The sequence below is a fragment of the Misgurnus anguillicaudatus genome, chromosome 15, assembly GCF_027580225.2.
Source record: "Misgurnus anguillicaudatus chromosome 15, ASM2758022v2, whole genome shotgun sequence".
Lineage (NCBI taxonomy): Eukaryota > Metazoa > Chordata > Actinopteri > Cypriniformes > Cobitidae > Misgurnus > Misgurnus anguillicaudatus.
The window spans coordinates 25142888-25155271 of record NC_073351.2 but is presented as its reverse complement, the minus strand read 5'-3'; the positions used below and the strand labels follow the sequence as shown (position 1 = coordinate 25155271).

Here is a 12384-nt window from a genome sequence, read left to right as displayed (position 1 = left end):
TAAATAAATCTCTTTTTATAAAAAACCTTGAACAATTTGTATGCATTTTGTTTTGTTTTTTCCTTTGTTTTGTTTTATCCTCTTTTCTTTTGTATATTATGTTGAGCAGTAAGTCATTACTGTGTATTGTTCACAGTCGAAATCCAACAAAAATATCGGATTTGTTGATAAGTTGATTTTCTTTTTGTATTCTTGCGCTCCAGGACACCTGCTAGGTAAGACCAAATCACTGCTGATCAGGCCAGCTAAAGCATGAACAGAAGTATTATGAATGCAAATTCCCAGTAAGAGCCCTGCGTCTATGTTGAAAGGTCCTCTCCAGGAGATAATTACAGCCTGCTTTGATTACCTTCAAAAGAGCAGATTGAAATAAAACTCATAAATAATTCAAAACAACAAAAACAACCAAGCACATTTTTTGGTAATTCCAGGGCAAGGTTACCACTGCTTCATTCCAGATGTTAGATCCGTTGACATGGTACCACATGAAGTGTCACTAATGAGATTTTTCTCCACTGCTGAGCCTTCAGGGGTAAGTACACTTTTTGACACTTATATATAACACTGCTGTTTTTTTAAACGTTAACACCCTTCTTTTCATAATTCATAAGCTTGTGTGAAATGTTTATTATGAAACTTTTTAAATGATTCATACTTTCTTTAAAGGTGCTGCAGGCATTTTTACATAAAACTAGTTGACAACGTTGCCCATTTTTTTCTGCAAAATAAAACATCTGATGCATTATAATACAGCACTATGATGAAATTGTATTGAGATATGTTTTACTCTTTTATGGTGTTTTAAATATATTTAGAAAAGAATTTGAAGAGCACAGATGGCGAAACTGCTGCCGAAATGCCACATTCGTCAAAAATGAGATTGACCGAATGCTCTTGGCACGTATTATAAATTCATCAAATACTTTTACTCCAAATTCGCTTAATCCCAACCTCTGACCATTAAAAATACCACTTTGTTTGCAGAATCCATTAAACAGCATTTTTCAGCAAAATCCTCTAAATGCACAAAGGAAGAATTGGATGAATGATGGCACACAAGGTGCCAGAGTTTTTTACCCGGTTAAAGGAGGTTTACCGATTCAGAAAGAACAGCGAAGAGTGACTTTTTTAGAAGTGGAGATTTTTGCATGTACTATGAGGTTTTGCAGTGAAAGACAATCAAAATAGTTAAAGGGGACATTTCACAAGAGTTTTTTAAAATGTAAAATAAATCTTTGGTAATTTATTATAGCATGTTAAAATTGCCACGTTGTAGGTGTGAACAAAAATGGTGTTTTGGGGTGTGTCCTTTTAAATGCAAATGAGCGGATCTCTGCACTAAATGGCAGTGCCGTGGTTGGATAGTGTAGATTAAGAGGCGGTATTATCCCCTTCTGACATCACAAGGGAGCCACATTTCAATTATCTATTTTTTCACATACTTGCAGAAAATGGTTTACCAAAAAAGTTACTGGGTTGATCTTTTACACATTTTTTAGGTAGATAGAAGCACTGGGAAACCAATTATAGCTAGGGTGGTTATCCGTGCCAGTTCCGCCGGACACGTCCCGAACATGTTTTCGGGTTTGTTCTTTGGAAGTCACGTTGGTCGACCGCATACGTCATCAAGGTTTAATATTTCGGGTTTAAATTCAGAAAAGCAACCGTTACATTTCAAGGTAAGAATGAAACTACAATGATTGTATGTCTTAAAAGAAATAAATCTTAATTTTCTAATGTATTTTAACTGAAATGTGAGAACCTCGATGACGTATGCGGTCGAGCAACACGACTTCCGGAGAACGAACCCGAAAACATGTTTGAGACGTGTCCGGCGGAACTGGCACGAATGGCCACCCTAATTATAGCACTTAAACATGGAAAAGTCCGATTTTCATGATATGTTCTCTTTAAATACCAATGAAATTACTAAAGTGAAAATTTGTGAAAATAAGCATTTATTAGTCAGTTCCCTTTCAGTCGGTCACTACGACGTCACGTCGTGACCGACGAATTGGGAACCGCTTCGCGGGTGACCTATCTGCTTCGAGAAACCTTTAAAACGCCAATGAACTTGGCATGCAGATAATTGCATCTGCCGGCGCCGCCCCGCCGCATAGGTATTTAATGAGCGGCAGGTGCAGTTATCAAATCAGCTTTTTAGCTTCGAAAGCTGGCAGACTAACACTGCTCACGAGAAGCTGCTCTGATTCTGAGAATAGATCTCTGCGTGTCAGTTGGTTGGGCGAAGGCACCACAGCGAGGCTCGCGAGTGTTTCCACCTCTTTCTTTTCACTCTCTTTTATTTGAGTGTGTGCGTTCTCCTCCCTGTGTGCTTCATCAACTACACAGCTAAAAGAGTGATTTCCCCTAAAAGAGCTGCAGTTGAACTTGCGTCTTTTTAAAGACAGCTGTTCACTGCTCACGGGCGTTAAGCGTCTTTTTAAAGATGTCTTTTCGTCCGTGTTCGACTCCTGGATGCGGCAAGTACATGGGTCCTCGCGATGGACACGATCGTTGTCTCTCATGTCTGGGTCTCCAGCATGCTGAGGCGGCTTTCGTGGGAGGGACATGCTCCGCTTGCGAGAGCCTGACTCTTGCGGATCTGCGGGGTCGTGTGGCGTTTCTCCGGGAAAGCTGGTTCGTCCAGCGGCTCTCAGCCACTGGATCCGCAACCATCTGAGGTTCCGATGGAGACGGAGAGCGCGCGTTCTGCGTCGCTTTCTGCATCCGTTGGACCTCCCGAGGATTCCCTGTCTGTCGTAACATCGGAGGGGGGGCCGTCATTTTCGGACGTTGATCCGGATCCTCTCCCTCCTTCGGGACGGGTTGCGGTTCCTGATCTCGACCCGGAGATGACGGCTATGCTTGCTCGGGCTGCGGAGACGGTCGGGTTGGAGTGGAGAGCTCCTCCCCCTCCCGTACCGTCCCGCCTAGACGATTGGTACTTTGGGCTGCACGGGCTTCACAGTCTTCCCCACCGGTACCTTTCTTTCCCGAGGTGCATGATGAGCTGACTCGGACGTGGAAAACCCCGTTTTCCTCCCGGAACCGTCTGTATCAGCCATCACCCCTCACCTCCCTCGATGGGGGGGCCGCTAAAGGGTATGCCGGTATCCCGACAGTGGAGCGTTCGGTAGCGATGCAGTTGTGTCCTGCCGGCGTCTCCTACTGGAAGGACCGTCCTGCCCTTCCCTCACGGGCCTGCAGGCATTCGTCAGCTCTGACGGAGTCTGCATACCAGGCCTGTGGGGAGGCGGCCTCAGCCATACATGCCATGGCTTTGTTGCAGGTTCATCAGGCTAAGGCTCTGAAGGATCTGCACGAGGGAGGTCACGATTCGGCGGTCTTTAAAGACCTGCGTGCGGCTACGGATCTGGCGCTACGTGCGACCAAGACCACCGCACAAGCCGTCGGTCGTGCTATGTCCACCCTGGTGGTCCAGGAGCGCCACCTCTGGCTGTGCCTTGCGGACATGCGGGATGCCGACAAAACCCGGCTTCTAAACGCCCCGGTGTCCCAGGCCGGCCTGTTCGGCGAGGCGGTGGAAGACTTCGCACAACAGGTCTCCGCCACCCAGAAGCAGACTGAGGCTCTGGCTAACATCATGCCGCGTCGGAAGAGACCAGCACCTGTCCCGTCGACGTCGGCACCTCAGTCTGCCCCTCGCCGAGGGCGTCCTGCAGCGGCGGCCGCCTCCGTTCCTCATCGGGGCCGTCCAAGAAAGCGAGGAACCGGCCGTCAGCAGCCCGCCCCGCCCGCTCAGCCCGCTAAGCCTGGTGGAAAGCGAAAATCTAAGCGGCCCTGAGATAGGCGACCTGGAGGTGGAGGGGATCGCTCTTCGGGAGATGGTGAACGCACCACTCCCCCCCCGGAGGAGGACCGGGTGGGGAATCTTTGGTTTTCTTTAATTTCCGTTCCGCCGGCTTTTCAGCCGGCACCCACAAAACCACAAAAAGAGCGAATTCCTCTTCCTCCTCCAGGTCATCAGAGGCAGTCGGGTGTGACGGATGGGCTCATAACCCTACGTTCTCCCCCTCCTCTCTCGCCAACGGATGTGTTAAGCGCACCGAGATATCTTCATCAGAGTCTTCCCCGCGCAGCCATCCATCAGCGGAGTCAGGTGAGTGCTCATTCTCACAATACACATGTCAACGCAGCCCAAGAGAGCGCGTCATCGAGCACCGCCGTTCCGCTCGCCGTGGGTACTACGATTGTGCCGTTAATTTCCCTCGCCCGGTATCTGGAAGCTTGGCAGCAACTTCCCAGTCCGTCGCGCTGGCTTTTACGCACGATCCGTCTTGGCTATGCGATACAATTCGCCCGGCGACCTCCCAAATTTACAGGCATCCGTTTCACTATAGTGAAACCCGCCGATGCGCACGTACTACGTGCAGAGATTGCTGTCTTATTGGCGAAAGACGCGATTCAGCCGGTTCCTCCAGCCGAGATGAGGTCAGGGTTTTACAGCCCTTACTTTATTGTACCCAAGAAAAGCGGCGGGTTGCGACCGATCCTGGATCTGCGCGTTCTGAATCGAGCACTTCACAAGATGCCGTTCAAAATGCTTACGCAGAAAACCATATTTCAATGCATTCGCCCACAGGATTGGTTTGCAGCCATCGACCTGAAGGACGCGTACTTTCATGTCTCAATCCTTCCCCGGCACAGGCCGTTTCTCCGCTTTGCGTTCGAGGGAAAAGCATATCAGTACAAAGTCTTACCGTTCGGGCTCTCTCTCTCTCCCCGCGTCTTCACAAAAGTGGCAGAGGGCGCTTTAAAACCTCTCAGAGAGAGCGGTGTTCGCATCTTGGCATATCTCGACGATTGGCTCATTATAGCACAGTCGCGTCAAATGCTTTGCACTCATCTAGATCGGGTGCTCAAACACCTCGCCCGTCTCGGTCTTCAGGTCAACCGAGAGAAGAGCAAACTGTGCCCGACACAGAAGATCTCTTTTCTCGGCATGGAATTGGATTCGGTCAATCTTACAGCACGCCTCACGGAGGCGCGCGTTCAGTCGATTCTGGCTTGCTTGAATACGTTTTCGGGCAAGACTGCGGTCCCTCTGAAACAATTTCAGAAATTACTGGGGCATATGGCTGCAGCCGCGGCTGTAACACCGCTCGGTTTGCTGCATATGAGACCGCTTCAGCATTGGCTTCACGACCGAGTCCCGAGGAGAGCGTGGCTAACCGGCTTTCACCGTGTCACGATCACACCGAAATGCCGTCTCACTTTCACCCCGTGGTCAGACCCAGCGTTTCTCAGGGCGGGGGTGCCACTGAGACAGGTCTCCAGACTTGCAATAGTATGCACAGATGCCTCCAACACGGGGTGGGGAGCCACGTATGGCGAGCTTGCAGCTTCAGGAGTATGGACATCACCCCAGCTGCATTGGCACATAAATTGCCGAGAACTGTGGGCTGTATATCTTGCGCTCGTCCGCTTCAGCAGCGAGTTGAGAGGCAAAGATGTATTAGTTCGCACAGACAACATTGCGACTGTTGCGTATATCAATCGCCAAGGCGGAGTGCGCTCTCGTCACATGTCGCATCTCGCCCGCCATCTCCTCTTTTGGAGTCAGAAGAATCTGAGGTCTCTTCGTGCCATTCACATCCCGGGGTCGCTCAACGCAGCGGCAGACGCGCTTTCCCGAGCAGCGCGCCCCGGCGAATGGCGACTCCACCCTCAATCGGTCCAGCTGATTTGGAGACGTTTCGGCAGAGCGCAGATAGATCTGTTTGCATCTCCAGAAACAACCCACTGTCGCCTATTTTATTCACTGAACGAGGGATCACTCGGCGTGGATGCATTGGCGCACAGCTGGCCGAGAGGTCTTCGCAAATACGCATTTCCCCCAGTGCGCCTCATTGCACAGACATTGTGCAAAGTCAGGGAGGACGAGGAGAAAATTCTTTTAGTTGCTCCATATTGGGCCACCAGGAGTTGGTTTCCAGAGCTCACTCTCCTCGCGACAGCCCCTCCCTGGAGGATTCCCCTGAGGAGGGACCTTCTGTCTCAAGAAGGGGGCACATTATGGCACCCCCGTCCCGATCTGTGGAACCTCCATGTGTGGTCTCTGGACAGGGCGCGGAGGTTGTAGGTGATTTACCCCCGGCGGTATCTAACACCATCGCTGCAGCGCGAGCGCCGTCTACGAGACGGGCGTATACGCTGAAATGGAACCTGTTTGTTGTTTGGTGTACTTCTCAACGAGAGGACCCCCGAGAATGCCCGATCAGTATTGTGCTTTCATATCTCCAGCACCGCTTGGAGAAGAGGCTGTCACCATCTACTATTAAAGTAGATATCGCGGCAATATCCGTGCATCACGCACCCATAGACGGTAGATCTGTGGGTCAGCACGATCTGGTCATTAGGTTTTTAAGAGGTGCACGGAGGCTCAATCCTTCGCGTCCTCCCTCTATTCCTCCTTGGGACCTGTCCATGGTGCTGAACGCTCTCAGGGACTGCCCGTTCGAGCCTCTGCAGACGGTGAGTGTCAAGTTTCTCACTATGAAAACTTTGATGCTCCTCGCACTGGCTTCTATTAAAAGGATAGGGGATCTTCATGCATTCTCGGTCAACAATTCGTGCCTTCAGTTCGGGCCGGCTGAATCCAGCGTTACACTGAGACCCCGGCCGGGCTACGTGCCTAAAGTTCCCACCACTCCCTTTAGGGATCAAGTGGTGAACTTACAAGCACTGCCTTTGGAAGAGGCAGACCCAGCTATGGCTTTGTTATGTCCTGTACGTGCACTACGTGTGTATGTGAATCGCACTCAAAGCTTTCGGACCTCAGAGCAGCTCTTTGTCTGTTACGGTGGTCAGCAGAAAGGGAGAGCTGTCACTAAACAGAGGATGTCTCACTGGATTGTAGACACAATCCCCTGGCTTATGAGAAACAGGGCATTCCCTGCCCTTTTGGTTTGAGAGCCCATTCAACCAGAAGCGTGGCTTCATCTTGAGCTTTGGCTCGTGGTTCCTCGCTTTCAGATATTTGTAGAGCTGCTGGCTGGGCGACACCTAATACGTTCACTAGATTCTACAGTGTTCGTGTTGAGCCGGTATCCTCTCGAGTTCTCTCGTCAGATCAGTGAGAACATCGAGGAACGGCTCCTGTGTCGGCTTGGAGCCTTTCTTCTTGGCTGCGCAGAAACCGCACCAGTATGGAAGGCCATTAAGGCAAAAACGTTACAAAAAATGTTTTTTGTCTTTTTCCACCGCTTGGCGGCCGATGTTGCGAAGCATCGGCTGCCAGCCTCTCACTGTATGTATTCTTGACTATCTGGGTGAGGCTAGCGCCCACATTGCGCCCCCTAGTGGTTTCTTTGTGAGTATTTCCGTGGAAAGTTTATGATTTACCACGTTTCCCTTAGCGGAGTTCCTCTAGTGTTGCTAAGAGAGTGTATTTTTTAGAGACTTCGTGTCTTTTTCTCTATCACCTTAGTGGTAGACCCCTAGAGGGTTTTTCTTCCGCAGCGATCTTAGTACCGCCTGACGAGTTCGCTTCCCAGTTCGCCTAGTCACTATCGTGGGTTAAGGAACAAGTAGTGACCGGCCTCTGCTTCAACCCCATTTCCGTTCCCTTAAAGGGGAGAGTCGGAGGGTTTACGCAGGCACTGGAAGGGTCAGCTTCAGTGGCGCTTTGGTAGGGATTCCCAATTTGTCGGTCACGACGTGACGTCGTAGTGACCGACTAAAAGGGAACGTCTCGGTTACATATGTAACCCTCATTCCCTGAAGGAAGGGAACGGAGACGTCACGTCCCGTCGCCACAGTTTGCTGTTCCACTGCTGATATCGGCCGGACCCTTTCCTTCTGTCCAGCTTTCTCAGCAAAAAATAGCTGATTTGATAACTGCACCTGCCGCTCATTAAATACCTATGCGGCGGGGCGGCGCCGGCAGATGCAATTATCTGCATGCCAAGTTCATTGGCGTTTTAAAGGTTTCTCGAAGCAGATAGGTCACCCGCGAAGCGGTTCCCAATTCGTCGGTCACGACGTGACGTCTCCGTTCCCTTCCTTCAGGGAACGAGGGTTACATATGTAACCGAGACGTTTCTGACTTTTAACCTCTTCTTTGCCATTAAAGTAAAAATGATGAAACCTCAACATGAGCCTGATAAAAAAAAGTTCATTAAAAGGAAATGTCAGAGGCATTTAGGGGGCGTGCACACCAAAGCTTTTATGCCCGCGGCCGGCGCATGTTTTCAATTGTTTCCAATGGAATCTCGGCATTTTTCAAATAAGCCAGCAGCTAGCGGGTTTTTTCCGCGCTCGGCGCTGAGGGTCGAGAGTTGAAAGAGATTCAGCTTTGGGAGAAAAGCTCCGCTCGTCAATGTCAGTTCTAACACGGCCGCCCAATCACAGTGGAGGAGGGGTGGGACATTACCACAGCAACCAACCGGCTCGCAGCTGAAGTATCGTGCTCAGCTGAAGAAAGCTGGCACTCAGCTGAAAAACAGCTGGCATTCAGCGTACTCAAGGCTTTTTCAGCCGCGTTTAAAAGTTTTGGTGTGTCCAGCCCCTTAGAGGGTTTTGCATGTGAGCTCTTTATTTATTTATTTACTTTGTATACATCATGCTAGAAGAGTAACAAATTAAGTTTCAAACCTAAAAACCCCATTAGTTTAAGAAATCAGTTTTTTTCTTCAGATTCAGCAAGGCCTGGTCCAGATGCAAATTTTAGCCTAAATTCACAGGGATCTCGCCTCCACCTGACATCACTGTAATTTAGTGTGTACTGCTGTAAAACTGGGGCTTTTGATGAGCCTGTAATTTGTACCATTTAATACTAGTTAATTATTAATATGGTTTATTTAGTCTCATTTTCTCTGCTTCCACAAACAATACATCTCAGATCATTCTGAATCATGGTGGGTGGTTCAGTAAATGACGCATTTCAGACTATTGATCGGGGGTCATGTGATTTGACCTCTCGGTGTGTCAAGCTTCTTTATCAGTTGTAAATGTCCATACACCGAGCTGGATGGGGCCTTTCACCGACAAAACTTTTTGAAAGTGTCACTTAAATGTAAATCTCTATGCATATTTTATATAAAACCCATTGTCTTTCGTTAGGACAAATATGGTGCAGCCCAATGTCATAATAATTTCTCCCATATATGGTTCTTCTGAGATGTCCAGAGTGTGAAATATTGTTGAAGATCTGCTTTTAAATATTTTCTCTGTGTCTTTTCTGCACACTCGAGTAGATGAATTTCTTTTAGACTCCATGAACTGCCAGACTGAAGCGTCTGTAGGATCCCTCAGGGCCTCTTCTCCCCGCATACATACATTCTCATTTACAAACCCATCATTCCCTTTCATAATGCCCTCCGAGCTCTATCAAGCAGATGACTTTATATGAATGAAATAGGACAAATGAATAACAATGCACAATCTTCAGAGAGAAACGTTGTTAGATACTGCAGAGGAGAGTCACTGAGAATGATTTATCGAAATGTGAGATTATGCGATTCACCTTTTTTACCTAATAGGACAAAACGACAAGTGGCACACACGTCGTGTTCCCTTTATACACTCATAAGAAGACAAGGTGATGTTAAGGGGATAACGTTTCTATATTCTAATTTGGTCAACATGAAATAGCATTCACTAGAAACAAATGTAGGGCGGTCCTGACGAGAATTTATTAAAAGTGGGGGTTGCATAGAATGGAGCTCGACGGCTGTGGAGGAAAAGGGACTTATGGTGTCAGTAGAAGAAGAAAGATATTTTTAAAGAGATATAACATTATGATGAAAGATTATAATTACAAACTGTATCTTTGGAATAATGTGCACCAATGTGTTAGAGCAATGTGTTAAATGAAATAAATAGGACCAATTTTTGATTTTCATGTTTCGAGTTCATTATCAGCCTCCTGCACACTTTCTGGTCTGTTCTGAGACTGCTATTTTGAACAACACACTGAACATAAATTTAGATTTTGACAATGCATCACCAGTCTTGGGGGTAACGCATTATAGTAATGCACATTATGTAATAATAATATTACTTTTCTGAAGTAACGAGTAAAGTAACGCATCACTTTATAAATGTACACATTAATATTTTAGTTACTTTTTTTAAAAAGTAATGCAAGTTACAATTTAAAAATAAAATAATGTACTGAATTAAACTGAACACATTAATGTAGAATTATGCACTCTGTGCACCTGAGCGGGAACAGTTTGAGTCAGAAACGAAGATGGCAGGCCAGAGCTTGACATTTTTGCCATCATAAAAACACCTGCAAGGGCTGAAAGAGATCAAGCCTCAGGCAAGTAAGAAAAAGTAACGCAAAAGTAATTTGAAGTAACGTAAGCATAATTTTCAATGAAAAGTAACTAAGTAACGCAATTAGTTACTTTTTTGGGGAGTAACGTAATATTGTAATGCATTACTTTTAAAAGTAACTTTCTCCAACACTGTGCATTACTGCCATGGATTGTTCCCAGAGTACAAACTTTTATTTGTTTAAGTTTATATTGCATACTCATATACATTGCATTTTTAGTACATTGTCTCTGACTTAAGATTATGAAGTTAACATTTAGATTAACACAGATAACCAGCAAACAGGAATTATTTGGTCTAAAACAATCAGGTCTCTGCACAAACCTCAGGTTTTAAAGCAGCGATTTTCTGTCTGTCTCTGTTCCTCTGGGACAAACATGCAATAGGCTGACAGACCTACACAAATCCTTTTAAAACTTACAAGAAAAAGTTTAGTGTGTGCAGAAAACAGTTATTAAACTATGTTTGATCACTGTTGCTTGCAATGATGCAATGGGGTATTTTTTAACTGTTCTTCCATTTTTTAACTGTCCAGCTAGGTTGAAGTTTTTTAGAAACTCTGGTTGCAGTGTTGTTGTGTAGCCAGTGAAACCAAAGTTTTTGGCTTGTGATGTTGTTGTTTGTGACGAGGCGAGACAATGGCTGTAATGGCTTGGATGCAATAGATTGACCAACATGATTAGGGATATATTGCCATCTGTTGGTTTGGCATGCTCTTGACAGCGCTTCATCTCAGGAGTTTTTTTTTTTTGTGGACAAGGAGATTATTTTAACAAAGAAGGGAAAACTCTGTTTATATATCTGTATACCTGTGTGGACTATGCATTAGATAAAATTTGTGTTTCATGAAAAAAATAAATATATATATATATATATATATATATATATATATATATATATATATATTTAATAAAATTTTATATATAGTGCTATATTCACAATTGTTGAATTGTTTCAAAGCAGCTTTACATTAATAAAAGCAGGAGAAAACACAGACAAATCAGAAGACACCAAAAGTAGCAAAGTACAGTGGCTCAGATTAAACCGTACTAGTTAGCGGAGTAATAATGTAACTTATAGAAGAAAGTTCTAAGTAAAGCATATGTCAGCTGTCTCCTGAGGGATTGGAAAAACACCTAGGAGAAAGACCCTGTAGGAAAAAAGTCCTAAGGAAAAAACCTTGAGAGAGAGCCAGACATAGCAGATCGTATTGAATATATTCTATATATTAAATACTATATTATAGCATTTTATGGTAATTAATCAAAAATTAAAGGAAAGCAGTCAGTAGTCACTAGGCCAGGGCATCAGGACTATTGCGGCATAAGTATATTTTAGAGTTTGGTTCCAAAACGCAATAAATCCATTTTGACTAATGTTGGTAAAAATGTGTTTTCTATACCAAGAAAGTGACAAGATGAAAACCACTATTTTCTGTTACAAACTTTCAAATAGCATATTTAGGTTATAAAAACAAAAAATTCAAATCCGTAAGGTGATTTTCAAAGATTTATTATAAAAACTGATTATTTTTTGTTTGTTGATCACGAAGTACAAGATAAAGAAAAAAAAAAAGGGATTTTGTATGTATTTCATGCCGCCATTATTTTTTACAATGCATGGAATAGTGCGCTGTGATTGGTTAAGCAGATTTATTGCATTCTGCAGAAAAGGGGGAGTGGCGTTTATTGCGTTTTGGGAAAAAAGATGATGGAATAACACGGCGGATATTGTATTTCGCGTGAAATTAAGAATTTACTTTTAAATACTGACCTGATACAATACTGATTTTGGCAGTATCTCATTTTTTGATTCTTTTTTCGTGATACGGTCACGAATTTCTGCGTTTTTTCGTGATCGTATCACGAATTTCTGTTTACGTGTCATTGTCACGTATTGGTTACTCAACTGTTTTGTCTTATTTTCTTACCATCGTCGCTTGCAGTTTAGGGTAAGATTTACATAAAATGACATCCTTACCCAAACCCAACTCTAACCCTAATGTCAGGTTTATAAATCAGAAAATATAAAAAAATTAATCAGAAAAAATAGCATAAACCAATCCTTAAAGTGACA

The 12384-nt window shown here is 45.2% G+C and overlaps 1 long non-coding RNA gene across 1 annotated transcript in view; it reads left to right on the top strand.

Annotated features, from left to right (window-relative positions):
- Nucleotides 1-1293, top strand: part of LOC141349788 (uncharacterized) — a 47249-nt gene extending 45956 nt beyond the window's left edge. Inside the window, exons 2-3 of the long non-coding RNA XR_012357819.1 lie at nucleotides 432-532; nucleotides 816-1293. This is a non-coding gene — a long non-coding RNA (uncharacterized lncRNA). The remainder of the gene's footprint in view (nucleotides 1-431; nucleotides 533-815) is intronic.
- Nucleotides 1294-12384: the final 11091 nt, after the last annotated feature.